Here is a 14,834-nt window from a genome sequence, read left to right on the forward strand (position 1 = left end):
AAAAGAAAAAAATGATAAATTAGACATAATAATTTGAAACTTTCACATTTCAAAATACTTCATTAAGAAAGTGAAAAGACAAGCAACAGACTGGGAGAAAATATTTGGAAAAACACATATTCAGTTAAAGACTTGTATCTGGAATACATAAAATCCTCTTAGAACTCAGTAATAAAAAGACAACTCAATAAAAAATGGGCAAAAGATAAGAACAAACATTTCACCACAGATGGTGCTAAAACATTACACTAAGTAAAAGAGGCTAGACACAAGGGATCACATCAAATATGATTTAATTTATATGAAATGGCCATTAAAGGTAAACTTAGAAAGTAGATCACTGTTTGCTAAGGTCGGAGAGTGGTAATAAGGATTAAATGTAAATGGTCATGAGGAATCCTACTGAAGGGATAAAAATGTTCTAAAACCCTTTATGGTGGTTGCTGCACACATCAGTAAGAAAAAACAAAACTCACTGAATTGTACACTTGAAACATGATTTTTATGATATGTACTTTTATGATATGATTTTTATTTTATGATACATATTTTCTTCAAAAAATAATTCTTCAAAAAAGAAGAAAAAAACGCCTCAGTTCAAAGTTTGGCACCTTAACTTACAACTATCTTTGTGCAAGTCAGTTAACTGCACTGAACCTCATTGCCTCTTGTGTAACCTGGTGAAATCTGTATCTCTATCTTAAGATTGGGTAAGGTTGACAAAATATAAATATGCCATGGACCTAGAACAGAGTGAAAGTTCGTTGAGTGGTAATTCTTAATATGAAATTACTTTTCTTCCTACTCTTCATTCAAACTTCTTATTTCCTTTAAAATTCTGATTAAACCTAAAATAACTGATATGTCATACACACTCAGGAAGTTGTTTGCTGGTTATTTTAATTTGAACTTTTGACTTAGGCAGTTTCAGAGAGCTGGAACAAAATCAAAGGTATGAGAATTTTCTGCGGCGTACACTAGTACTCTTGGTGGTGTGTCTCTGATTGCCCACGTGCTAGTGCTCTCTGGAAGGGGAGAAGGGGTGGGGAGTAGAAGTGGCCAGATCTGGTTAGGGGTCTGCCCCTGAGCTTCGCTGACACTTTATACATCCCTCTTAAATCTTCGAACCTGGCACACCACTGAGCATACAAGAGTGAGGATGGTAAACAAATTTATATGTGGAATTTATGTTCATTTAATGAAGAGTTTTAATGAAGGTGATTATTTTCTTTAACTGAGAAGATATGATTATATAAGCCACAAAAGAATGAACTTGGATATGAAGTTATAAAGTAGTTTTTAATATTTTATATTCTAAATCATAAGAAAACATTAGATGAATTCTAGTGTCTGAATGTTCTATATTTGTTCCAGTGTAAATCCAGTTCTTAAAACTACACTTAAAGATTTTTATATGAATATATAAATATATGCTTTCTCAGATATTTCCTAAATAAGATTTTTTTTTTCTCTAGCCTTTTCAACCTCTAAGTTTCAGGGCATTTTCACAATTACTACTGGCAATGTTCACCGAGTGAACGTTTCTCCTCTGTTATCTAACTGCTTATTTTGAATCTCCCATTTTCTTTAGTGGCCTTCAGTGGATTACTCTGCCTGCATTATAGGCTTCTACTCTGGATATATATTTAATAATGTACTAAATGACACATTATTTTCCTGAAATTTTCCTAAGCATTCCTCAGGGCCACACTTGATTTTCCTACCTTCTGCCATCTCTCTTCTAATATGGCATCATAAAACATTAGCTGCAAAATACTTTACTCCCTCTACTGATTAAAACTTTGTTTTAAATCCCCCATTTTTGGGGCCTCCCCAGTCATGCGCCTCCACCACACATACAACCAATCAAGTATGTCAAGGGTTTCTTCTTGTATCTGTTTCTTATTGGACCTAATATTTGTTGAGAGTAGTGTGTTCAAGATATTGGGCTGGGCAAACATTGACTGACTGCACTATCACTTTACGCTCAGAACCTCCTTAGGAACATCACTGACTTCAAGTTATAAACAAGGAAATTGAGATGTAGAAAGACTAAGTACCACGTACCTCTAAGATTATTCCTGAACCATGGCTATATTCTCTCTGGTCATCCAACTTTGAGAACCACACTATATACATGAAAAAACTCACTGAATTGCATTTAAAGTTCTTAACCTAGTTCTCAGCCTCTGCTTCTTCAGAGCAAAAATCTTTGTCCCCTGTGGCTAGACACGACTAGAAATGCCAGAAAGAAGGAGGTTCATTAGCCTCTGGGATGCTGGAACTGAGCTATTTCCCTGAGAGGGTCCATTTCAAGAATGGGTTTGATTGATGGTCATGTGACCAGATCCAGGGACATGGCACAAGCCTGGGTGGAAATCAAGCATCATTTGTCCTCCACTGGGGAGGAAAAAGTAGTCAGGGTACAAACTTCATGCTAGAAGGTAGAAAACAGACTCCAACAGAGAAGCACTAGACAAATTATTCTCTCCATTCTTTGAAGTATGAGAGGAAAGTATTAAGTGTCTCTTGCTCTCTAGAGTAAGGATGGCTTTTCAGTGCCTGCAGGAAAGGCGTCACTGAGAAGGCTCTGTAATTCTCACAACTTGCTCTAATTTTTCATCCATGTGGGCTCCAATTGTCAAATTTCCAATCATTCTTATTCCCTGTTCTAAAAGACCTCCAGTTTGATTCCAAGAAAAATGAATATTCAAGACAACAGTAGTTTCAAAGACTACAAATACTTATGATTACTGAGTTTCAATATGAAAACAATTTTGAATTAGCTCTTAATTGGTTTGAGTTATTTACAATCAGTTGAACCAGTTGGAGTCAGTATTCAAATAAAAAAGAATTCAGTTTAAACTCATCTAACAATTCCGAACCACTTTTGAATAATTCAGCATAGTTGGATTACCATGGACCTAAAAAACTTTGACAAATCAGAATTTGATAGGTTCTTTGAATTTCAGTACTGATTTATTTTAGCAGAATCCTAACTATACTACCCCACCACTGCAATTCACAGTGTAAATCACTATCATATTAGTTTTCTGAAAATGCGTCTTTACTGAGGGCACATGAGGTTCCAGCTACTGTGCTAGATGCAGATAACATTTTTGTCCCTCAGGTCATTAGTTTCTCACTCATAGATTATAGAACTGAAACCCAAACTTATTGCCTCATCAAATTTTTCTCACGCTCTGAACTCAGTTTTAATTTTCTTATGGTTTTATATAGACCTCTTTTTATTTTCTAGCTATTCTGATTCACCATATAGCCTTCAAACACACTTGAAATTTCTTTCCTTTGAACTCAAAATTTGATAAATGTGCAGCTTTTAGTTTTGGACCCATAAAAATTGTTCTTGATGTAAAAAATATTTGTTGTATGTTGGGTTGCCTGCCATTGGTTCCCTCTTCTTTTGGTAACATATGCTGAGTTCATTTGGGGGAAGTGCTGTCTGTCACACTCTTAATCCTGTCCTGTCATAATAATTGGTCCATGTATAAGCACGTGATTCAATCTAGCCAATCAGAACTAATCTATGATCTAGGCTGGACAGAAACATGCTATCTAATATCTTTCACTTGAACCTGCAAGAATATGGTTGAAGTTACTTCCAATGAGGAAAGTGTCCATTACAGGAAATGGATCAGAAATGAAAAAAACAAAACAAAACAAAACAAAAAACAAATCTAAACATCCCAATGACAGTTTTTAAACCTTGGACCAACAATTTTACATTATAGGAGCCAATAATTTTATCTTACCACTTTTTTTTCTTCAAAAGCCAATTCACATTGTATATTCTGTCATTTATCTCAATTTGCCTTCTCCATTCGGAAGCATCTTATTCTATCCTATACTTTTATAGAGATAAGAGTTTAGAGCAGTACCTGCAAAGAACATAGGGCTTAAATCACCTTGTAAATTTTGCCCTTTCTAACTTTTCATCTCCCCATCCATTCAAGAAAAATTAATTGGGAAATTTGGAATATGCTATTTTCCTGGTGAGAAAAAAATATATGTATCTCATGTCTATTTTAAGGTAAGCTGATACAAATTACACAAAGTATGTTGTATCTTTCCTAATAAAAATTACAGATATTTCATGTGCACTTAAAAGAAGGTCAGCAGTACTAAGAGATTTCCTCTTACTTCTACATCAAAGTGCAAGTCCAGTTAATTCCAACACAGACTAGGAGTACAATGAAAACACATTTGTCAGTGGATTCTATGGCCCTATGTGTATAAAGCATTTTAAGAATGTCTCATAGCACTCAGAATCTTCCCTGACCTTAGATTAATGCTAGAGACGACCTTTGCATTATATTCACAGCTTCAGCGGTGATGTCACAGTCTATCTGCTGGGCCACCAAAAGAATGCCAGGGGAGAGAATAGTTCCTGGTAACTGTGTTCACCCACTGTGCATCAAAATAGACAGCATTAAGTGTCATCTACAAACAGACCATCTTTCATACAAGAAGCAGAGATTGATTTGCTGGGATAGTGTATTTTTTCCACTAAAAAGAATTATTGTACTACATGAATTTTAAAAAATAGAGTTTTTTCCTTCTTATAAAACATTTATTTGAAAAAGCCCAAACAGACCACTGCAAAGCAAGAATGCAATGATTTCTAAACTTTTCAATTTTGTGTCTGTTAAAACATAGGGATTTACTCAATGACTGTTATAATCTTTCCTAAGATGGTTCCTTTTTTTGAAGCAAAATTGCAAGTTGTTTTCCTAGTTAAAAAATACTTTAATATTTAATAATTGTCTTGTGTGTCTGTCTATGTGTGTGTGTTGCAGGTGTGTTTCTATACTTATAAATAGTTGAGCTAAGTATGGTAATCCTATGTTTAGGATTTCCCTGACATACAAACTCATTCAGTTTGTCACTGAAGATGAGAGAGGAAACTTTTCCTGGAAGCATAGGTCATTTCTGTGAACCCTGGTCTCTGAACCAGGAAACTGCACTGAGCATGAAGAAACATGGCCCAACATTACCTGGATCTTGTAAGCTTTAGATTCTGAAAGCAGAATTCATGAAGACACTTTTAAATTAGCACCTCCCTGTTGTGTGTGTGTGTGTGTGTGTGTGTGTGTGTGTGTGTGTGTGTGTGTGTGTATTTTTATTGAAGTAGAGTCAGTTTACAGTCAGTCAGTCAGTGTTGTGGCAATTTCCAAAGTACAGCATAATGCTTCAGTCATACATGAACATACATATATTCGTTTTCATATCATTTTTCACCGTAAGTTACTACAAGATATCGAATATAGTTCCCTGTGCTATACAGTATAAACTTGTTCTTAATCTATTCTCTCTCTGTATATATCAGTATCTGCAAATCTCTAACTCTCCCTTCACTCCCTCTGATAACCACAAGTTTGTTCTCTATGTCTGAGAGTCTGTTTCTGTTTTACAAATAAGTCCATTTGACTTTTTTTTCTTATGTTCCACATATAAGTGATATCATATGGTATTTTTTTTCTCTTTCTGGCTTATTCCACTTAGAATGACAATTTCCAGGTCCATCCATGTTGCAGCAAATGGTATTCTTTTATTATTGTTTATGGCTGAGTAGTATTCCATTGTATAATATACCACAACTTCTTTATCCAGTCATCTGTTGATGGACATTTAGGTCATTTCCATGTCTTGGCTATTGTAAATAGTGCTACTATGAACACTGGGATGCATGCATCTTTTTGAATTAAGGTTCCTTCTGGACATATGTCCAAGAATGGGATTGCTGGATCATATGGTAATCACAAAAGACCCTGGAGAAAAAGAACAAAGCTGGAGGAATAACCCTCCCAGGCTTCAGACAATACTACAGAGCTACAGTAATCTAAACAGCATGGTACTGATACAAAAACAGACATATGGATCAATGGAATAGAACAGAGAGCCCAGAAATAAATCCACAAACTTTTGGTCAATTAATCTTTGACAAAAGAGGCAAGAACATATGATGGAATAAAGACAATCTCTTCAGCAAATGGTGTTGGGAAAACGGGACAGCAGCATGTAAATCAATGAAGTTAGAACACTCCATCACACCATACACAAAAATAAACTCAAAATGGCTTAAAGACTTAAACATAAGACAAGACACTATAAAACTCTTAGAAGAAAACATAGCCGAAATATCTGACATAAATCTCAGTAGTGTTCTCCTAGAGCTGTCTACACAGGCAATAGAAATAAAAGCAAAAACAAACAAGTGGGACCTAATTAAACTTATAAGCTTTTGCACAGCAAAGGAAACCATAGGCAAAACAAAAAGACAATCTACTGAATGGAAGAAAATATTTGCAAATGATGTGACTGACAAAGGCTTAATTTCCAGATATATAAACAGCTCATACAACTTAATAACAGTAACAACGACAACAACAAAAAACAATCCAATCCAAAAATGGGCAGAAGACCTAAACAAGCAACTCTCCAATGAATACATACAAATGGCCAACAGGCACATGAAAAAATGCTCAATATTGTTAATTATCAGAGAAATGCAAATCAAAACTACAACGAGGTATCCCCTCATACCAGTCAGAATGACCATCATTCAGAAGTCTACAAACAATAAATGCTGGAGAAGGTGTGGAGAAAAGGGAAGCCTCCTACAATGTTGGTGGGAACATAGTTTGGTGCAGCCGTTATGGAAAACAGTATGGAGAGTCCTCAAAAGACTAAAAATAGATCTCCCTCTCTGTTTTATACCTCTTATAATCTCATATACATAATCAACATTTTAAAGTTGATTTCAAGTTGATTTACCACAATTTAAAAAGATATCCCTCCACGACAGATGCAAAACATGTATAGACAGGTTTTGGAATGTTACCATCTTTACTAAAATTTGTAAGTTGCAGGGAATAATACTTTAATCAAGCCTCAGATTACTGTCAAAATTATGAAGATGAACTCTCTTCCACACTGGATTACAAGTAATTTTTGGTTTAAACCACTTTACTTTGTATTTTTAATAAGCATATACAGCTTAATTAGAGTGGATTTGGCTTAACATCTGGAAAATGTCACATTTTCCCAAATGGCAAGAAAAGGAGTCTGCTATTAGTACATTCTACAATAACTAACTCATATGTGGTTTTAAATGACAGCCAGGGGAAACACGCTTGTCATAAAAGCATCATATACATTATTCCTACTGCTTGGCTAGCAGATATTCAGACACCACACTTTAAACACTTTCCAGTAGGACCTTATGAGGGCAATTTCTCTGGAGATGAATAGATGGAAGAAGAAAGAAGTGAGAAAGAAAAATTACTGTTTGCTTTCTTTTAAAATTTATATATACTATTTATGATACTGAGTTCCTGTTTGCTATTGAGTTTTATTGAGGATTTCATGATATTAAGAAAGCCATTGGTTTACAGAATAGCTCTTATCCTTGTCATGTTCTCATTTCCTAGGAGAACTGAGTCAGCCTCAGAGAGAAAGAGAGAAAACAAAGGGATCTCAGGGCAACCAGGTAGGCAGAAGAGAGTAAAGATGATTGGTCCTTGTTGGAATTCTGTTTTACTGATTCAATGTCATTGGGCCATAGACTTAAACTTTTATGAACTTCCTTGGTATCCTTCGGTGTAAAATGTATACAATAATCCATAGAGGAAAAGATGGGACAAATACATAAAACACTTCCCATAGAATGACTTATATAAGACTCTATGATTTCCTTTATTTCTTTTTCTGATGAAGACGATAAAAAGGGCATCACTGGCTATTTGGAGAAGAAAAAAAATCCTGTAATTTCAAGACTCCTAAATTTAACAATAATAAAGTCATTTTTGTAGATTAAGTGGTTTTAATTTTTATGAACACCTGAATTAACCAGTAATTACTGAACTCTTATCCAACATAATTCCCGTATCCTAGATGTTTTAGTTTAATTAGAAGAGTGAAAATATCTAGTTCCTTCTTTGCTCTGTTCATGATAGAATTTGAACAATGGAAACTGCATGAAAATGAAATGATGGGCAAAATATATACAATCAATTGTAATGATACTCTTATATGGAAGGAATATTAATAGACCTGAAGATCCTATCACAAGACTTTCAGTTTACTTTAGTGAAGGGTGGCCTTCTATGAGTTTCAGTCTGTGCTAGTTGTTGTGTGTCCACTATCTCCCATTCATGCTCGCAGTGACCCTTTGGACTAGGTGTTATTCCACACATTTCAAGCCAAACAATATTTCAAGCTAAAAAACCTACGTCCTGAAGAGATTATTTATAGAAGGTTACATAGTTAACAAAGGATGAATCTGATATTCTAAATCAAGTTACTCTTTGTCTAAAGTCCATGCCTTTCTTAGCCACCCTACCTCCACTTTCCATATCGTAAGTGTGTGTGCAGCCTTATCAGCCTTACATGTAAATATTAAATGGGTTGTGGGCAGAGAAGAGCTATAGAGCAGTGACTACTCCTTCGGAAATAGAGGCCCCTACATACTTGAGTTGTGAAGTAGAATGAAGAACAGTTTTTTCCATATCCAATGTTTTAAGCATCAATTGACTTCCAAAGTCAACACCCCAAAGTCCACTTAGCCTAAATATGGCTGAATTACAGTACTTAGGACGATATTTCATCCACTGATCATCTCCTCCTTTTCTCTCTTAATCTTTTAATCTTTTCTCTATATTAAAGTCAGAGATATTTCTTTAAAATATCATTATATCTCTTTTTTGTTTCTTCAAAGGTTTCCCTTTGTTGCGTTTGAAGACCCCAATTCTTCATCTCTTCTTCAAAGTCCTACATAAGCTGGTTCCCGCATCTCACATCTCCAACATCATCTCAAACCACTCTTGCTCTCAGTCCATGCACTCCAGGCATGTTGGCCTTCTTTCAGATGCTTGAAACACATCAGTGTCTTTAAACATTCTCTGTCTGGAAATATATTCTTCCTTTCCTCCCCCTCTGCTTTTTTTTTTTTTTGTTTCATTAACTCATGCAGAGTACAGCTTTATATTTCAGTTCAAATACAACTTTGAGAAAAATTACCCCTGACGCACCATACTAGATCTGCTGCATGCTTCTATAACTTCTCTAATGTTCTTTCTGTTTATAGAACTTAACGAGGATTTGGGAATATTCTGCAGTTATTTGATTAGTGTATTAGCTCCTAAACTGCAAGCTCCTTGAGAACAAGATCTCTTTTGCTCAGCATGTTCACCAGAATATTAACACCCAGGAAAGTGCCAGGCACAAGTAATCAAAAATTGTTTGTGGAAAAAATAAAGCATATTTCTCTAAATTATATTCTTCTTCATTTCTCTCATCTAGATGGATGGTAAGGGACTTAAAAAAACAAGATGGAACAATTATTGAGAGAGACATATCATATGCATAAGTATGTTAGAAAGGGTATATTAGGATGTTTGTATTTCATGATTTCACTCACTTTAGAGAAGAATCTTCCAGTGGAGACAAGGATCCACTCTGTGAATGTTGAGTTGACTTTTCTTTCTCTGGTAATCCCAGTATATGACCAATGGATTCATGTCCAGAGTGACCATGGCTTCATGAAAGGATGTTATGAATGGGCTTAGCAACAAATATTCCCATTCAACAAAACTTTTCTGGCAAGTGCCACTAACGGTGTCCAGTTTGCCATTAGCAAAGGCCAAAGCACAATTCCACGTATGACATAATCTGAACTCCAGGGGACCATCTGTCCATCTGATAGCAAAGTGACTCATTGGACACTTCCATCATGGAGGGATCCTCACAGGGCTGGATATTTATTATCCTTAAATTTTTTTCTTTTCCTATGTGCTTTACTTTTGCTAACACTGCCATCTATGGACTTACGAAAGGTCTTAATCTCTATTATGCTATTCCAGATAATGTTTCTGTCTAAGGAACTCATTTAGTGGAAAAAGCAATGAGCTCATACCCAAGAGAGTCACTGCTCTTACAATATACCCCACTAGAAGCAGGTGGCCTTGCAGAACAATGGAACAATGAACTAACTAGCTGAAGGCTGACTGAGACCTGAAGAACAAATCTTGCAAATCTGGGTACTGTCCTACAAAATGCACTGCATGTTTGGACCAGCAATCTTCCATGACCTGTATATACAGGTTTAGGATTTAGCAGACAGAAGTAAGAATGTCTTCTCTCTCATAAACTTGGTGTCTCACTTGTCAAGTTTTTGCTTCCTGTCTGAAGGCTTTGGGCTTGGTTAGTTTAAAAATGTTAGTTCAAAAGGAGAAATAATTCCAAAAAGGGACAAAAAATAAGTTTTGAAAATGGAAATTGTGAATAGCTACCTGACCATGTGGGAGTCTTCATGCCAAAAGGCAAAGAAGCTACTCTATTCTGTTGTGGTAGATGCCAGTTATTAAGGGAGAGTTCTGTGTAGGACCCAATGGATTATCTGGGATCTCCCTAAGTATTTTAATATTCAGTAGTAAACTTAATAGAAGACAATAGTGAACAGTAAAGGGAGGATTACTTAGCGATTAGATCTTCAGAAATAAACATTTAGGTTGTTAGGCCATCTTAAACTGTGGCAAATCCTGGCCAGGTGAGGTTAAAGGAATGGATAGTGGCAAGAAGGAATTAGTAAATGTCAAACACCATCTTGTGACCAATTACTTTCCTTGTTGTTCTGAGATATATATAAATAGATAGATAGATATATACACACACACACACACACACACACAATATATATATATACACACACACTATATATATGTATATATACACAAACACACACACACTCACATACACATAGATACACATATATATGTATATATATATATATATATATATATATCTGCCTTACTTTTTATATATATGTGGAATGTACATAAATGTATATATCTCCATATTTCCTTTTCCTCATTGTTTTAAGTAAAGAATGTTGAGGATGAAATTATAACTGAAATAAAAGAAGAATTAACTCTCCCAAAATAGTTATGATGACTGATAGAACTATTCTTCTACTTTGGGGGGGCGGATAAAAATGTCATCATTTATATAAAGAATAGTTGCATCATACTAGTAGGAATATGATGTTGCATTATTGTTACTATGCAAAAGATTAAATACAGCAGGAAACTGTATGGATGCTAAGTGATCAAAAGGTTGGGAGTTACCAGACTTCATCAGTTCGCACTCGACCCTATCATGCTGTTCTCTCTTCTGCAGTCTCCTTTGCACTATCAGGCTGAAGACTGCAAATGAAGACTACGTTTCATATACTCCCCTGCTAACTTGGTTCTGGTTGTCTCCTTCTAATGGAGACCCGGCACCAGATGAGAAGGCTGCCAGCAGGTAGAAATAGTTTCTACCTAGTCTCTTCTGGCAGCAGTTGGTGAGTTACTGGGCTCCTGCAGAAGCACAGGTGGTTCCAGCAGCCGTGCCAGAGTTCCAAATGCAGCAAGTCAGTGGTAGCAATGGGAGCCTCTGGACCCATGAAAGCCGCTGCAGGTTTCTGCCATAGCTCTGGAGTTCTGGCATTGACAGCTGTTGTGAGCATTGGCCCCTCAATGGTAACATCCAACATTGCTTCTCGGCCTTTTGGCTAAGATCAAATGTAGGGTAACATCCAACAGATGACAGGGCCTCCTGAAGCAGCCACAGAGGGCACTGTGGTCCAGACAAGCTCTTGCTATTGTAGAAGCCTTAACGTATTCTGTAGAACCTAGTCTTTGGGAAACAATGTCTTCCTCTTTTTCTGTTCTTCCATTCTTTCACAAAAGTATATAAACTCATTCCCATATTATATCTCTATTCAAAAATACTCTAGTGGCTTCTAGTTTCCTAGCTGGACTTTGTTTCCTCCTCTTTCTACCTCTTAATGTTACCTTAGAGCTCAGTAATTCACTTTCTTCTATCAGTATTCACATCCCCTGTGATCTCATCCAGACTCATAGGTTTTATATATATATTCATCTCTGTGCCAACAATTCCCACATTATATATCTTCAGTTGTCCCCTAGGCATCTCCGCTTGGATAGATGATAGACATCTCAAACTCGTTGTTTCTAAAAAATGAACTTCTGAACTTTCCTCTCACACTTGCTTCCTTCCCACAATTTTTCTGGCCTCAGTTGATGGAAAATCCACCCTTCCTTAACCTTAGAGTCCTTTTAAATGGTTCTCTTTTATTCATACTTTATATTAAATCCATCAGGAAAATCTGTGTTTTCACTTTCAAAACATTTTCAGAACCTGCTAATTATTCACCACAAGTTCTTCTATCACCATGGCTCAAACCACTGTCATCTTTTGCCTGACTTACTGCATTAGTCTCCCAGATAGTCTACGATCCCATCATTATTCCCAATGCTGCAGAGTGCTACTTTAAAAATATTAGTGAGGGGTCCTATGACTGCTCTGCTCAGAATCTGCCATGTTTAGGCACACACTGAAGAGGAGAAACTTGCTAAGCATGACCTGAAATGCAAAAGGTTTATGTTGCAAGCAGGAGGGCAAAAACACCAAACCAAACCAAACCAAAAACAGAAGAAGAAGGAAAAGTTATGTGAAATTATTTCTGATGATCTAAGAAGTAGAATAAGGTTCTAAGCAGCCACTTGAATTGTTGTCACAGTATGCTTTCATTATTATGCACTCTCAACTCTTCTCATACACAAAGAAGGAAATTGAGACAATACCAAAACAATCTTCCTAGAAGAGAATTTTTTTTTTTTTTAATTTTTGGAGATGCTTCCAACAGCTAGTGAATGAGACCACTAATTTATGTCCAAGTAGACTGTCATTCTGTACCATGGAAACCTCTTTAACAATATATTTTTAAAGCTTATATTGTGACACTTACAGGTGAACAACAGGAATGAGTTTAATGGTACATCTTAGCATTCTTCCTTTATACTTCTCCACCACACTTTCCCTGCCCTCTAAAAGAGCTAGTGCAGATTTGGAATTGCTAAAGGCTGTGGATTATTAGGGAGCCACTACAATCTCAACACAATCCTTAATTAGTAGCGACGTTTTATACATGATGATAAAGGTGTATCTATACATATGAACATATTTTGGTTAAAATATTTTGCGAGTAATTAACCGACTAGACAATTAGAAACATTTTTAGGACAAATGCCTACTGTTTTGTGGCTGCAAATTTGAACTTCAAAGTTGGGACTATGGCTGGAAGGTGAGAATGCTGAGTCTCTAAGCAGTTGGCCAAAAAAGGAAAGCAACTCAGATTATCACATGATATTTTCCCTCATCCTAAGCTTTCCTGAGCTATACATTGTTAAACGCTCTGGAAGCCACCAGTAGCCTAGGTAAGAAGTTGACAAATGTAACCTGGTCCTGAACTAGTTTATTTGTTTCAAGGTGGCCAGTGTTGGTTTCATTAATAAAGGGTTGACTGGAATTTTCTTTCTTTCTTTTCCTTCTTTTTTTTTTTTTTTTTTTTTTTTTTTGGTATCTTGTGTTATTGGACTGTGTGGACTGGAGGGCAGAACCTAGAGGTGTAAGAGCCATAAAGTAATTGATATGTTGTCATTACGTGGAACAGGACAGTGGTTTATGTTATATAAAAATCTGTCTCTTATCTTTCTACTTCCCTCTCTCGGCCTTCCTCTCTCAAACGTGAAGCATATAAATTAGTAATAGGGATAATACCCAAGTGACCTGCCCTGCATTTAGCAGGTGCTGGCAAGGCAGCACAGGTGGACTGCCACAGATAAGCCATCCAGAAGACTGCCGTCCTCACTCCACCATCTAAAGATACTCTGAGTTCAGTATCTAGAAATCTCAATTGGCTGCTCTCTAGATTCAGAAACTGGGTTTCCAACTATTCATTTTTTTTTTAATTTTCATAGAAATTCCCCTCATTAAATGCCTGACTGCTTGTACCATTCATCAAGTATTCTCTACCACCAAGTCTCAACAAAAGGTTCAGCTGGTCCTTAATGAACAAAAGGCAACTGAAAGAGAAAATGGACATATGTTATTCAAAGGAAGGAAGAACGTCTCTTCTTTCCTTGAACCGAAGGAGGGACTGACAGATCCTGACCAAACCTCTGAGCCATTCGCTGGACTGGCCCTTGACAAATGGACTTCCAGGTCAGGCTTTGCATTGCCCAAGAATCCTGCTAAGTAGGTTTAGACAGAATCCTCCAATCTGATCACTCTTGCCTGCCTTCAGCAAGAATTCTGTTGAGTTAGGTTAGCAAGAATCCCCACACCTGATGTCTCCCTTTCATAATTTTCTGTCCACAGCCCTCCACCCAACCTGCATCTTGGCAATAAACCCCGGCTTGTCCCTGCTGTATTTGGAGGTATTTCTCCTCTCCCTTCCTGCAAAGTCCCCCTTGAATAAAGTCTTCCTTAACATCTTTAACAAGTGCCAGAATAATCTTCTCCTTACTAGTACAGAAGAAAAGGTAGGTGCCAAGGATGAAAGGACAGTTTCCCTGATAGAGAGCACTACCATTGTCAAAGGACTGAAAGAAAATTAAAGTATTTCCATCCTGTTGGACACTTAATGTGTTTTGTGTTTGCCCTTTATTCGGTAATTAGCAGTACTATTCAGGAAGTCTGTTAAATTAATAAAAGTGTTAGTAAGATTGACTTTTAAGAGTCAGACACACCTAGTTATTGTCTTAGCTGTGTTGCTTTTTACTCCATGTTCTTTAGGAGATTATTTGACCTTTTCAAGATTTAATATCTCATTTGTTAAACAAGCATGATGTTAATACATTTTTGATAGATTTGCTCTGAAGATTAAATAAGATGTTAAAATACCTACAAAGAGCATAATGTAGTGCCTAGACATAGTAGGGGAATCCAATAAATATTAGCCATTTTGA

The sequence above is a fragment of the Camelus bactrianus genome, chromosome 1 (assembly GCF_048773025.1).
Source record: "Camelus bactrianus isolate YW-2024 breed Bactrian camel chromosome 1, ASM4877302v1, whole genome shotgun sequence".
NCBI lineage: Eukaryota > Metazoa > Chordata > Mammalia > Artiodactyla > Camelidae > Camelus > Camelus bactrianus.